We start from the raw sequence: 14056 nt of genomic DNA, 5'->3' as shown, positions 1-14056 counted from the left end.
GAAATATATTTTTGGAAATATATCTCGATCATAGGATTCGATAAGGGGTCCAAGTGTGCCCATGAATACCCATAGCCGTATTGTTTTCAATAATATTTGTTTGCTGTTTTGCATAACGAATACAAAACATAGTCGGGTGGGGCTCTTTGCATTGACCACATATCATATACACAATACATTCAAGTGTTCTCATTATGACCTTCTATGGCTTCTATTACACTGTTTTAGCAACGGGCTGCCAATCTTTAAGACTGGACACTTTGTAGCTGTGCTCAATTTTTGCACCTGCCTTCACTCTACGTCTCTCACTGAAGCAGAGGACATGAGTTACTACTGAGTGAGAGCTATTTCTTTCTTCAAGATAAGGGGGTGTGATTTGGAAATATAAGAATGATCAGTGATATTCAGGTGACAGCTTACTAGGACCTTGGTGCTCAAAGATTTCAGGTTGATGGCATATGACAGGCCTGAGTAAGTATAGAAAATTATGCACCCATAGATCGCCTGGTCAGTTGGAAGTTTATAGTCTCTGTACTTCTGTATGGATTGCAGAGGATGGCAGAGGGAGCTGTAGAGCTAAATCGTTCAGGTGTCAAGAAAGCCATCTTGGTTCATTTACGTGTATCAGTAGTTTACACAGATTAATGCTGTTGGCTTAGCACATAATCAGTAGTAGCAACAGAGCTCTAGGAAGACTCCTGGCTGGAGAGCCAGTGTAGACAGTTTAGAAGATCAGGTAGTCAAGTCTCACTGTGCGTATTTTGGTTCTAGGAAAAGCACACATGAAAGTGCCGCTCTAGAACATAAAAATGGCTTTTGAAACAAAATAGTGAGAGGCACATCTCCTCTAAAATAGATGTGGCAGGTTCAAATAAAAATAGGAGTGACAATACACACAAAATGCAGAGTTCTTATTGATTATAGGAACAGTAATAGACTTCTTCCATATCCCTTTGTACAGGTACATTTTCAGAGGATTAAGAGAAGGTGACAGAAGCAGAACCCAAAATTAGTTTTTCTTTGGAAGATGCCCCTGTCTTCCAGTTCACTGCTCAGACTGGTCTACCTTTACATTAATTTTAAAGAGTGCCATTCTTGCTTAGTGGAACACGGATACATGGCTATTTACAGTTCTCTTGATCACGCCCACGCTATTTTCTTCTCTATTCTGAGGGAAAGTGTTGAAACTTGGCCTCTGCGGGGTCATCCCAAAACGGTTTGCCTTTACCCTTCAATTTGTTTGCTCAATTTGTTTTTCTTGGCCGGCTAACCAATGTTAAAGTGTTTTTGCTCACTACCCTAAACATGGTTTAGTTTTTTTACACCAGATTGTCATATTTAATTTACTTATAAGTCCTTTATACATTTAATAGGTGCTAACTTTTGATTAGGACCAGGTATCCGCTTCATGTTTGGTATCAATGGTATTTTAATGAAAAATCCTCTTTAATGTTAAAGTTGGATTCTTAATAACAATTTTGAAAATGTGCCTTTTAGAAAGTTGGAATTGACCTGCCCTTAACGTTTTTGTGCCTGCAGCCTGTCTTGGGTCACAATACTGGGTGTAACTGACACTTAGACTTTGTGAGTTCTTCCCAGACAGTCACATAATAGAGGGATCAGGTGTCGTTGATTGGGCCAACTGCTGGCAGGATGGGAGGCCGAGCTGAGCACAGCCCCACTTGCAACTGAATAGGGTGTGCTTTGCCTTCACACAAAGGACCAATCACCACCACATTGTCACTGCAGCCAGCTTGGAGCCAGGGAAGGGGAGTGAGGAAATTCCATGCACTGCAAAGACACTGTCTAGAAGCTTCTCTCACCTTCCAGAAGGAGGCAACAAGGAAATAGGACACAAATTCAACAGATCCACGTTAGCTTTTTTCAAAAGCGGGAGAACCATCTCAGAGGGACCTATCCATTACGTAAGGAGGAATTGAGAAGATCCATTATTGTTAGTAATGAACTGGCATCCAGTACCCAAGCTTGCTGGATGGTAAAGGATATAGTGGGGATCTTGCCAGAATATCTTTATTATCAGCTAGTATAGGGTTAAAAATGTTAGCATTCACATCTTCTGACATATGTTCTCCAATTGTGCAATCCCTCACCAGTTGCTCATGGATATTATTCACTTTGAGAGTGAAGAGGAGAGCTAGATCCTCACATTGAGTCTAAGAGAGGAGAATTGTGGGGGGTAAGTTACTAGAAACGGAAAGTTCCTGCATCACTTTAAACAGTGTCATAGGACGGTTTTGGGTGCATAAGATCTTATCAGAGTAAAATTCAGCATGAGCCGATTTGCAGAGCCCATGACATTTTTTTAGAGCAACTTTGTAATTAATTTTAGCTTCCTCGGTATAAGCCTTTCTCCAGAGACTTTCCAAGACTCTACACTGTTTCTTTTCCTGTCTGAGCAGGTCATTGAGCCAGGGAGCCGATGGATCACAAAGCATTTATGTTTGGCAGGCAGAGTTATCTCCACGGCCTCCTTAAGCCAGTTGTGAACCAGGTCCTGATCCATGTCATCTGATTGTTTTAAAATAGTCAGAGTGCTATTAAGACTCTCAATCAGGACTGACACATTCAAGTTTGACCAATTTCTGGATTTAGAAGAGAGTATAGGTTGCGCAGTTATAAGGCAGTGTGGGATACTAACCTTAAATGGTACTGTAAAGTGATCAGATCACTGTAATCGATGGGGAGGTTCAATGACCAACTCCGTCACATTGGAAAAGACCGGAACGTAAAGATCGCTGGCTGTATGAGTAGGTGCAGAGTAATGCAGCCCAAGAGTAAGGACACCCAAATCCTCTATAAAAGATGTGCTCTGGCTGCACTTGGAGTCTTCCAATGTTAATTAATTTACTCAAGTAGCATAAAGTTGGCAGATTTTAATATGAGGGTAGCCTGTAAGTCCAGAAAGTGGTACACCAATTTCCAGCAGTCCCAGGGGGGTGATAGATAAGGACTCCTGATAGTGTAAATGTATGCACAAGTGAGATTGCAAAATGCAAACTTTCACAGGCAGGAGCACAGAAATCAAATCTTCAACTTTGCATTAGAAATCGTTTTTATAAATGATGGCAACCTCCCCATCAGACCTATCTTGTCTATCTTTCCAGACTATAGAAGGGTGAGGTGGGAGAGTCACAATTATGTCAGGTGCGGATTCCTAATGGAGCAGGTCTCACTGACAAACAAGGCATCCGGATTGTTGTCCTATTGAAAATTAAACATATGTTGTTGGTGGCTCGAAAAAGACCTGCAGTTCATGCTAAAAAACGTACATTCCCTAACATGAACAGGGCCGCCCGATGACTTAGAGGTACAACAATCAGTGTTAAGCATTGCATTAGGGCTATTAACAGCAGATTGATGTAAAACAGTGCCAGAATTCCAGTCACTATAGGTGGGACAGGCAAAGTTACAGCCAATGCAGGTTTGGGAGCTAGTGCCTGGCTCCAAAAAATAGCAATCTATCAGGCATGTATGTCAAAGTGCCTTTAGTTGGGCTGCAGCGAATACCTGACTCTCTGACTGTGGGGAGTCTGGGGTCCTGGCCCATGGCCCCAGCTGGACGTGGACGAGCAAAGATGGGCACGCCTTAGGTGAGCCTTCGGCGCATCAGCAGTGCTCTCACTATGCGGGTCCCCCCCATCCAACATAAAATATTATGGCCTTAACAACAACTAGACCACCAACAGAGAGGCGACTAGCAATAATTTAATACAGACTACTACACTGAACCCTGCCTTGAAGTCAATGTTTGGATAATTCCCCAAGTGTTAGTTTCCCAAAGATATCAGCACATTATAAGTGCAAGTGCAACTGAAATTAAAACAAAATCAAACAATAATTACAATTGAAAACAGAGTGCTGGCTATAAACATGGCTGCATAATCTGTAGCAATAATACTGTCCCAAGTGTTTGTCTCCCCAAAGAGCACTATAAGTGGAAGTACAGCTAAGGTTAAAGCAGTATTAACATCATTTTAAAAACAGATAAAACGGTCTCAATTCATGTCATCAACTGGAGCCAGACCTTCTGCCTCACAATAGGAATCCCACAGCAATAGCACCAATAGTCATAATCATGACAGTACTACCTTTTGTGGCCACAAGATAATTCTAATACACTGTGGCAGTATCTGGTGGCATGTCACAACCAACTTTCAGTGGTGTGCAACAATAAGTTCTTTCTTCTAAGATGAGAAACATCAATAGCTTCATCCAGTTTCCACAAAACGAGGATTTTGCCAACATGAAGGGAGATGTTTATGCTTAGGGTAACTTACCATGTGTGGTTGGCGCAACTGATGGCATACATATTGCCTTAGTTCCACCACACGCCAGAGATCAAGTCTATCGCAATCGAAAGAACTTCCATTCACTCAATGTGTAAGTTGTCTTACCAAATTTGTACTTCACAAGCGTGTGTGGGCATTTTCCACAATCAACCCATGCTTCCTTTCTACTACTGAATAGTAGCATACCCCTGCAAATGTCACAACTTGGACCGGAGAGGGCCTTACCAGTTGGATAATTCAATCTGTCAAAATATTGTTTGAATAATTTCAAATTTAATGATCTAAAACCGTGTTATAATGTTTGCCTAAATATTTTTTTTCCATATAGGAGACTCAGCTTATCCTAACCAACCATGGTTGTTGGCACCGATGATGAAACCCACAACACCAGGGGAAGTCTGCTTCTATGAGGCCCATGAAAAAACACGGAGGCCAGTGGAGCAGGTTTTTGTGTCCCTAAAGGTCAGATTTAAATGTCTTAATAAGACTGGTGGATCCCTCCTCTACTCAGGTGTGCCAGATTCTAATGGCCAGCTGCATGTTACACAGCATAGCCCTGTGACAGAGCATCCCATATATTGCAGAGGATGGAGACCATGAAGAGTCCCCAGGTGAGGTTGTTGAAATGCCAAATGTAGATGATAGTGGTGATGCAGCGGAAAGCTGGCCAACTAATGCAATCTCACTACAACCTCTTCAATACCACTGCAGGCCCATAACATAACATTCTCATTCTTTGAAATTCGCCTTTTATAAGCATCAGACATTGGTCCTCCAATGGATCTTTTTGTGAGCTAACAGGGGCTCGGATACTTAGAGAACGTGAGGCAATTCCTTATGAGGACCTAGAATAAATAAATGCCAAATTCATGCCAATTTCATCACCATTTCACAGTTGTCACCAATTATCAAAAATCTTAAGACAAGAAATTTCATCTTCAAGAATGACTCAAATACGATAAAGTTTGCTCATGGAACACATTTATCTAAAGCCTCAATTTGAATGGTCAGAAACATATAATCGCATATTAACAATCAATTAGTACAATCAGCCACACAAAATCATACAGATTCAGTAAAAGAGAAAAACATTTGCTTGTTGCCTAGGAAAAGAACGAGAAAGAGAAACATGAGAAAAATCGAGTCTCGGTGTATATATCATACAAACCAAGTATGCAGAACTGAAGCACAGTGTGCTACAGAAAGGAGTAAGTTAACCCTTCAGCCGAAAGGTTATTTCCTGCTCACTTTACCAGCCAACAAAGTGAAGGTTCCAGATCAGTCAGGAAAGTTCAGTTCAATGGTTTGGCATTAGAGGGATATCAGAGTTCAGTCCGACAGCTTGCCAGGCAAGGAAATTGAGATTGAGAGCCAGCCCTGACTTTACCTCCAAGGGGCAATTATACATCCAAAAGTTCACGGTTTACGCCCAAAAAGTATCCTTTCCATCATACCATATGATTTCCATTGGTTGGCCACAGTGGGCTGCTCATGGTGTTATCAATACTTCACTAAAAATCCAAAAGCATTAAGTAATCTTTTTGCAAATTCATCAAATTAATTTATATTATTATTTCCATCCTTTCCTCTGAAGTTAGAAACGTCACTTTGCTCACAGTCTGTCCATTCCCAGGCGCTCTCTCTGGGTTTGTCATTTTAGCAATACATTTCTGTCAAAAGTGAGTCCATTGTCCTAGAGCACAGGAAAGAAACTTCACGAAAAATTCTCACAGCATTTGAAAGTGACTACTCCAGCTAGATTCTGCTTTTCGAGCAAGGAAAGAAAAGCGTTTGAGGCCTACATGAAATTTGCTGAATCATTGCCATGTTACGATTAATATAAAACATGCATTAATAATTGCATTTCAACTTTTCTTAATTAATTAAATCATTATTTTTCTTTTAAATGTTACATGTCAGTTTTAGGCATTACTTCAAAAATCTTTTGCATGTTTATCATTTTCGAAACAAAATATTTACGTTCCATTAAAAAGTACAAGTTTTTATCACACAATATTAGAATAAACTGCAAGCTTTCATACTATTAGTCATTGCTAAATTAATCATTTTAATCATTTCTGTTGCTTTATTATGTAGACATTATTTCATTTTGACACATTTTAAAGTTATTGGTAGCACATTTTCTTTGTAAATTAAGTTTATTTTCTCAAATCACGTGATCACATGCATAGGTAAATAATATCTGTTTCTCTCTTTCTTTACGTTTTCACATTTCCATGTTTTCAAACACTTCTGCATGCTTTTACGATGCAGTAAGAATCTCACATTTTTCGTCTCAGCCATTTTACATGTCTTCCTTAAGAATTATTTATCGGAAATCTCTATTACTGGTAAAAGTTGATAGAGGCAATCGTTATTTAACTTTCACACTCCATCAGTGGTGAAGGGGAAAGAACTGATTTACGTCTAGATGTTATTGACAACTTCTTCACATGCGTGTGAACATATATTTACAGTTTATTACATTACATTTTAAATCAACTTGTAATCTAATGAAGATGACTGTCTGCATTGGAATTATTTTAGAAAGGGCGAGTTAATGTAAATACAGGACAAAAATGTTTGCTGATCAAGGTTTTGACACATTGAGTACTCTCTTCATTTGCATTCTTTATCTTTGATTGTTCTTAGAAAATGTGTCCTCAATATTATCCACTAGTCATGTGTAAATTTAGTAATCAGCTAATTTCTTTTGTTTTTAATCTGTTTTAGATTCCTTCAACATGTCATCTTTATTTGGACATTTCAATGTTGTGACATTTGCAGTTATATGCTGCTGTTGTGAAGTACAAAGGGACCAGGGGTTCATCCTGTGAAAGACACACACAGACTTTGGGTGTACATATCATGTACAAAGACAACTTGCACAGTGAATGAATTTAAGTTTTTAAGATTGTGTTAGACTTGTTTTCAGTGGAATGTTGGCACCAAGCCAATATGTACTGTTTACATTTCTCTAACCACATGTGGTAGGCGACACAAAGCATACTAATCTCCCTTCGCATTGGCAAAATCCCCATTTTATGTTGTGTCTGAGGCTGTTGATATGTTTTATCATTGTAGAAAGACCTTCTTTTGGCACAATACTTCAATTTGTGTGTGTCATTGCACCTGATAATGCAACCTTTTTTTGTAATGATTCTCTGTCCGCTAAATGGAGTACTACCATGATTTGGACTATTGATGTAATTGATGTGGATTTCCTATTGTGGTCCAGGAGTCCTGGCTCCAGCTCATGACATAAATCAATAATACAAAAACAACAGTTGATGGACAGAATGCAGAACAATGTCATACATTCAACCCAGTACAGAGATCTGGGCCTAAATCCATAGGTTTTTTAGCTCCCCATGCCATTCCAGTTTGAACCCAGCCATATGCAAATCAGTCTTGACCCTGTGCCTCATGGGAACAGTCCAGCCCGAACTGCCAAGCCAGGTCCTTCCTGAACTGGAAACAAGAATCCTAGGACCGGTTTCGGGGTTTCACCCCTCTTCAGCCTTATAGTGTGGTATGCAGGTGAACACAAGTAGGCAAAATACATCAGATGTGTGATGATAGCATCCATCCAAAAGCCACTGGAATAGTCTAATGTTGAATGCGTCACGCAACAGAACCACTCCGTAGGCAATCCACCGCTAAAAAAACACCAGCACAACTGTTATAGCTAAATAAACTTGCTGCATCGTTATCAGGGATGGTGATAGAGTAATGTTAGCTGGCAGAGACGTTTACTGCATCAACTGTGGTGAGCCGTTTACGTGACGGAAAACACTCTGTCGATGCAGAAAGGGATTCAGCCAGCACACATCTAAATACCGTGGCCGTGGTTCCATCAGCTTTGGGGAGTACTTGCGAACTCTGCCTCAGAGGGACGACATGAGTCCCACCAAAATCTAAATCAGGCCCTAAGTCAAAACGGAGAAATCTTCCTCGCAGTTTCGACCCAAGGCTCCTTGACGACGGCGCTTCCTCATCGGACACTTCCTGCAGCCTTGCCCCACTGAACTTTACCTTCTCAGGACATTTTTCTCGAAATCTCGAATAAGCCCGAATGTAAGTGCTGACGGGCCAAAACCACTTCTTGTATGCAAACCATGACCTTTGACCCAGTCTTGTGTGACTAAATGTGTGAGGTTAGGGTTTTGATCTTTTAAGCACTAGTTTTTACCAAAAATTAAACAAATTCATAACCCCAATTCTACTGATTGGATTTTTGTCGTTTTGGGGTCAAATAATTTATCACAATTTACTCTCTTTCTCTAACTGGATGTGTGAATTTTCTTGTGTTTTGTTTTCATTTAATTGCTGTTGGTGTGCTGCAAGCTACTTTGCCTCTAAGTTAAGTTTGACTGCTTTTTGTGCCAAGCTACTCAGGGTTAAGCACAGGTTGATTTAGAGACTTTTTGTGGTTCATCCTGCAAGGGATTGTGGCTGTGACTTACCCAGGGTTCACACCACAGCCAACCAACAATTTAATTTCTCACACAAAGGATGACATTCCTATATGTATGGTGGTTGATTCCTTTCTGTAAAGTCTTGCAGGCAGACCATCACTGTCAACAGAAGACTCAACACACATGGGTTGAGTGAACATTTCTGTTTGTAATTGATTGCTGGGATCAATCTAACATTGCATGTTGAAGTTATAACTCCATCATTGTAGGAATGCTGTTAACAGTTAAAAGCAAAGAGGCATGAAAGGCAGTAAAGGAATGAAAAGCATGTTCAACGTTGTGGAAGGTAATGCAGAAGCTAAAAGATTACTATTCAGAACTGGTGCCTGATTGGATTCAAACTTCATCCTTACTGGAAGTTGTCAAGTTTGCCACCACATGTCACGATTATCTGCTGTCTTTCCACAAGGTCAGAGCAAAGGGCATTGATGCTTTCATAATTCCATTCTAGAAGGTACAGCAGTTAGGCAAGTAATAGGAAGATTTGTTGAACCTTCAAGGAAGAAAGCATGCTGGAATCTTTATTGAGATAATCCAAAGTCAATGTGTCTTAAAACATTTTGAATAGGTACTGGTCATCCATCAAGCATCAAGTACAAATCCCGAAGGCCATTTAGCCATTGCTTAGTTTTTAAACGAGTTCCATGCTGGTTTGCAACAGAAAAATCCACACTCTTAGCTATGCCTTAGGTGGTATAGGTTTTTCTGGTTTCAGATTGACTATGGTTGATAAGGGGCCTTGGCTCTATTAAAACGTATACTAAAATGATAACAAAATGCATTTGAATAGATATTTTATCACCAAACGGGGTAAAGACAAGATGCGTAATTGTTAATAATTTTTACAAGATGACGGGCCACCTCATTGGTGCTGGATCTAAAGTAAACCAGCTAATGCATCACCATGAGACGCTTCAAGGTGGAGAATCTTCAGAAGATAATCCCATTGATATTACAGAAACATTTCTAGGTCTTTATATATTTATACCCCCCCCCCCCCCCCGGCAAATGTTGTTTGGTTACCCCTTTGATAGTTCCACTTCAACAGAAGTGTTTATCCATCTACTCAGACCTAGATAACTGACTACTGAGTGCACCATGCCTCTGCTACGGAAAATCAGAAGGAACCAGTGGAGGACAAGAAACAGATTTCCTCAGAAGGAATAAACTAGTGCTTTTACAGTAATACATTGTTCAATGAGAGCACCCGAGCTTAATCCCTGTATCAATGTAACAAAGCTGCACTGTTTTTTCTCTAAGAAAAGAGAGATTACTGTTTAACCAGCACCAAAACAAAATTAAAGCCAGTAAATCAATTAGTGCAATTCTCAACTCCCAATTACCAAGTTATGAAAAAGTAAAAAAGTAGATAAAAATAAATAATTATTAAATCTCAGGGTCTGTAAAATTCGCATAATTTGCTTCTTTTCAATTATGCAGAATCTCGGCAAAATTATGAGAAATTATGTATAATTATGTGAAATGGAAAGTTGCCATTTAGCATTATGGTTGAGGGAGAAATGCACCCTTGTGTCACAAGAACGGATTTTCTGCTAAAGAAAAGTGCAAACAAATGAAGGCACCGCAAACAACAGCTGCTCACATTCTGTTGTTACCATGTGTTCATGGTAGTTTTTTACCATAAATGCGTGCTATTAATCAAAGTGGCATAATGACATAATTTCTGGAATTTAGTATAACAAACGTAATGTGAGATTCCCAACATTAGGAGATTGAATTTCACCCTGGCCTAATTAAAACGTCATAAATTGGATCAGGGGTTCATATGATATAATTTCGGAAAAAAAGCGTCATAAAGCACCATTAAGAATAATGGAGTCATAAAAGTCTAAGGGCCACATGTCTCAAGAATTGGAATAGCGATTACCTAATTGTGATTTTCAGTGAATCGCAATTAGGTAATCGCTATTCCAAATATATGAAACTCCAATAGTTTCATTTAGCGATTCAAAGGCTTGCCAATCAACCTGCCTCATTAATATTAATAAGGTAGTTTGCAATTTGTGACCCCCTAGGAATCGCTAAAATCAATGGGATGGTGGCCTGCTGGGGTTAGCAGACCACCATGCCCGGTATTGTTTGTAAATAAAGCAATATTTTTTTTTAAAATGCAGTCCATGTTCCTTAAAGGAAAATGGGTTGCATTTAAAAAACAAAAATTAAAAGTTTCCTTATAATTTTTTAAAAGCAAGCAGTGGTCTATGGGAAAACTACCTGCACTTAAAAAAAGAATACGCCACCCTTTGCCAATTGCGAATGGGTTACCACCAACTTCAAGTTGGTGGTAAATTGCAAATGTTTTGCGACCCCATTCACAGTCACAAATCACTTATACATACTGCAGTGATTCACTATTTGGAAGGGATGCCCTAAACACGCTCCTTCCACATACTGAATAGCTAACCCATTTGGAGTTTCGGTAACAGGTTGATATATGTGACCCTACGTTAGTTCATGCACATTACAGAAACCAAAACCAGATTGCCAAAACGTTACTATGAAATCCTTCTGCCTCACAGAGTCCAGGAGGGCAAAGGCAGAGTCAGTTGTCTATTTTGTTAGTAAACTATTCCTGATGCTTTTCTGGGTGACTCCAGCCACAGCTTCAAAGGAAAGAAAGACCACTCTACCCCGGATTCCTTCGGTGGACAAGAGTTCTAATTTCTTCAGGTGCAGGATAACATCCTCCTGGACATCCTTAAATTCACAGACAGCTGTCAGAGGCTTCTAGGGTCTAAGCTAAAATTGAGCTGTTGGAGGAAGGCTCAGACATTCACTCCAGTTCACAGTGCCATTTGGTTCCTATTTCAAGTTGCCCTTCTTTAGTTTTGCATCTTCTCAAGGCTACAGAAGTCCAGTTAATTTTGTCCTTTGAGAGCACTTCCGGAGCTGACCTTCGATGAAGGACAGGTGCAGCCCTTAGTACTCTTTCAGGCAAACTCTTTTGTTTTTCTCTGTCCAGATGTGTTCTGTCGAGGTGGTAGTGAGTAGCTATTCTTATACGTCCCACTAGCCAGTGTTTTATGACATGTGTAAGCTGTCATATATGTTGCTTGATATGTCTTTTAGGTCACATCTATTGTGCATTTGCTCATCTGCTTAGGTCATGTAAGTTTTGTCCTTTTGCAAGAACTGATTCATGTATCTTCTTTATTGTGTAACATGTGCAGTACATAGATTCATGGGATTATTTGATAGCATTCTTTAGTCCAAATGCATATATTTATTGGAATAGATGGTGCTAAGGAGAAAGCATAATAGTTGTAGGCTTTAACATGAGTGTGCAAGGTGAAAACTCACTCTATTTCTCTCCCCTTACATCATAATCGCAAGATTTGTAGAAATCAAAAAGCCCGGATGACTCCAGTCTCGCTAGTTAATACCCTTATTGGTACCTTGATGTTTTTTAGGGGGGAATATCCTCACTTGTTTGAGGTAGAGCCCAACATCCAATTGCTGTTTTATCCAAAATAAAGTAATCCAAATGAATCAAGCGAGAAATAAAGTAAAGATTTTTTCTTTATTTTGATATTCTATTTCTTTTCAGTTTTTTTCAATTGGCACACATACAAATGCTCCATATGTAAGTCCTAGAATCTCAAGATAGATATGTTATAGTAAAGCCAACACATGTTTCACCCCTTAAGTGGCATGCAATCTAGGGCTTTGTCAAGGCTGGAAGCTAGAGAGGTTAATAGAAGCCATTATTTTCCTATTATTTGTAATTCATAATTTCTTATTAAGGAATGATATCCTTAAAGCCAATGGACTGCCCCCCTGTAGAATCATTACACTCATGATTTAAATGTACTACAGTTGTGTACCTAATATATAAGTCCATATCTGAGGTTGGTGAAAAATGAGAATATAGAAGAGTAGGCAGAGGGATTTAAATTGGATTGTAAAAAAGGGGGATTTTGTTCATACAATTTATCTTAAGCGTTAATTAAAAAAATTGTGGACATGCTTAATAAATTACTGTCACCTTTCAAAAGCTTATTGCAATATTCACTGGTGCACTTCCCTGTTAACGATGAAGTCCAAAAATCCTTAGCAATTAAGGTGAATTTATTAATATTTGTGGCTCTGTAAAAGATGAATATCATTAATAAATGTGGATACTAATATTGCATTTATATTTGATATTCAGTTCACATGTACACCTTAAGTAGCTTGTAGTTTGGGGGCACTAGAGAGCCCAGCTGCAAGATGAGCAGAGCCTAGAGAGGCTCTGCCAGCCAGGAACTATAATTTATAATGTAGGAGGTACATCGGCTGCAATTTGTATCCTGCGATTGCCCCAAGTAGCCCACTGACTGAACTGATCCTCTTTGATGACGCTAGGGCAATGGAGGGACCTGGATTCAGCAATGGTCTTGTGTGTGGGGGCCTAGTGGTGGTGATTGATGTCTCTGTGGGCCACGCCCACTGGGCTCTTTGGAACAGGTCACCGGTGAAGGGAGGATCGGTCCCCCGTGTGGGTATTGGACTCTTGCGGGCACTCTGTCAAGCCCAGAGCTGGGTGTGAGGTGAGGGGTGCCATGCAAAGACTTGCCTGCTGACTATGGGTCTTGGGGGACGGCACTTAGCGGAGCTGAATTGGTGGTGCTGGACAGTCCCCTTTCTCTTGCACCTGGGTTGGTCTTCATGATGGGGTAGATGGGGACAAATCTCCTGCCTGCCGTGTGTTTTCTGCAGGACTGCTTATGCCCCTCACTAAGGACTTCTGGGGTGTGGCAGGGCTCTCGGGCAGTTGTGCTTTGTTATTGGGCTCTCCCACACCAGTGTCTGCAGAAGGTGACCCCCCCAACCAGGGACCGGGAGGTTGCTCTGTGCTTGCCTGCACCATTTTCTGGCTAGGGCACTGGCTGGGTATGCTCTTGCCCCCTGGTGGCCTGTGACAAAGGAGTGGTGGGACCCAGCTCTTTGCTTTTATTATCCCCTGACGCCCTGGTAATCTTAAGCAGTGCATCAGTGAGATACATCACCCACATCATGGGGAAGCACAACAATAAACAATCCAAACTCTATTTTGAGTTGCACCACTCTGCACGCTCAGTGGAACAGGGCCCTGAAGTCCACGATACAGACACTATGGACTGTGAGGGCTCTAGGAATGCACCAGACATTTGTTCAATGTTCCAAGAACTAAACCATAGCTTATAGACCATTGACTCGAGGATTGACCTCCTCACTGACCTCTTTGATCGCCTTGAAGAAAACGTTGATACACCTAAAGAGAGCATT

At 40.3% G+C, this 14056-nt stretch overlaps 1 long non-coding RNA gene across 1 annotated transcript in view; it reads left to right on the top strand.

The window, feature by feature from the left end:
- Window positions 1-14056, top strand: part of LOC146821427 (uncharacterized) — a 344983-nt gene that overhangs the window by 307596 nt on the left and 23331 nt on the right. The window contains exon 2 of the long non-coding RNA XR_014963169.1: window positions 4639-4921. This is a non-coding gene — a long non-coding RNA (uncharacterized LOC146821427). The remainder of the gene's footprint in view (window positions 1-4638; window positions 4922-14056) is intronic.

This window comes from Triturus cristatus, chromosome 6 (assembly GCF_964204655.1).
Source record: "Triturus cristatus chromosome 6, aTriCri1.1, whole genome shotgun sequence".
NCBI lineage: Eukaryota > Metazoa > Chordata > Amphibia > Caudata > Salamandridae > Triturus > Triturus cristatus.
This window is presented reverse-complemented; position numbering and strand designations above follow the sequence as displayed.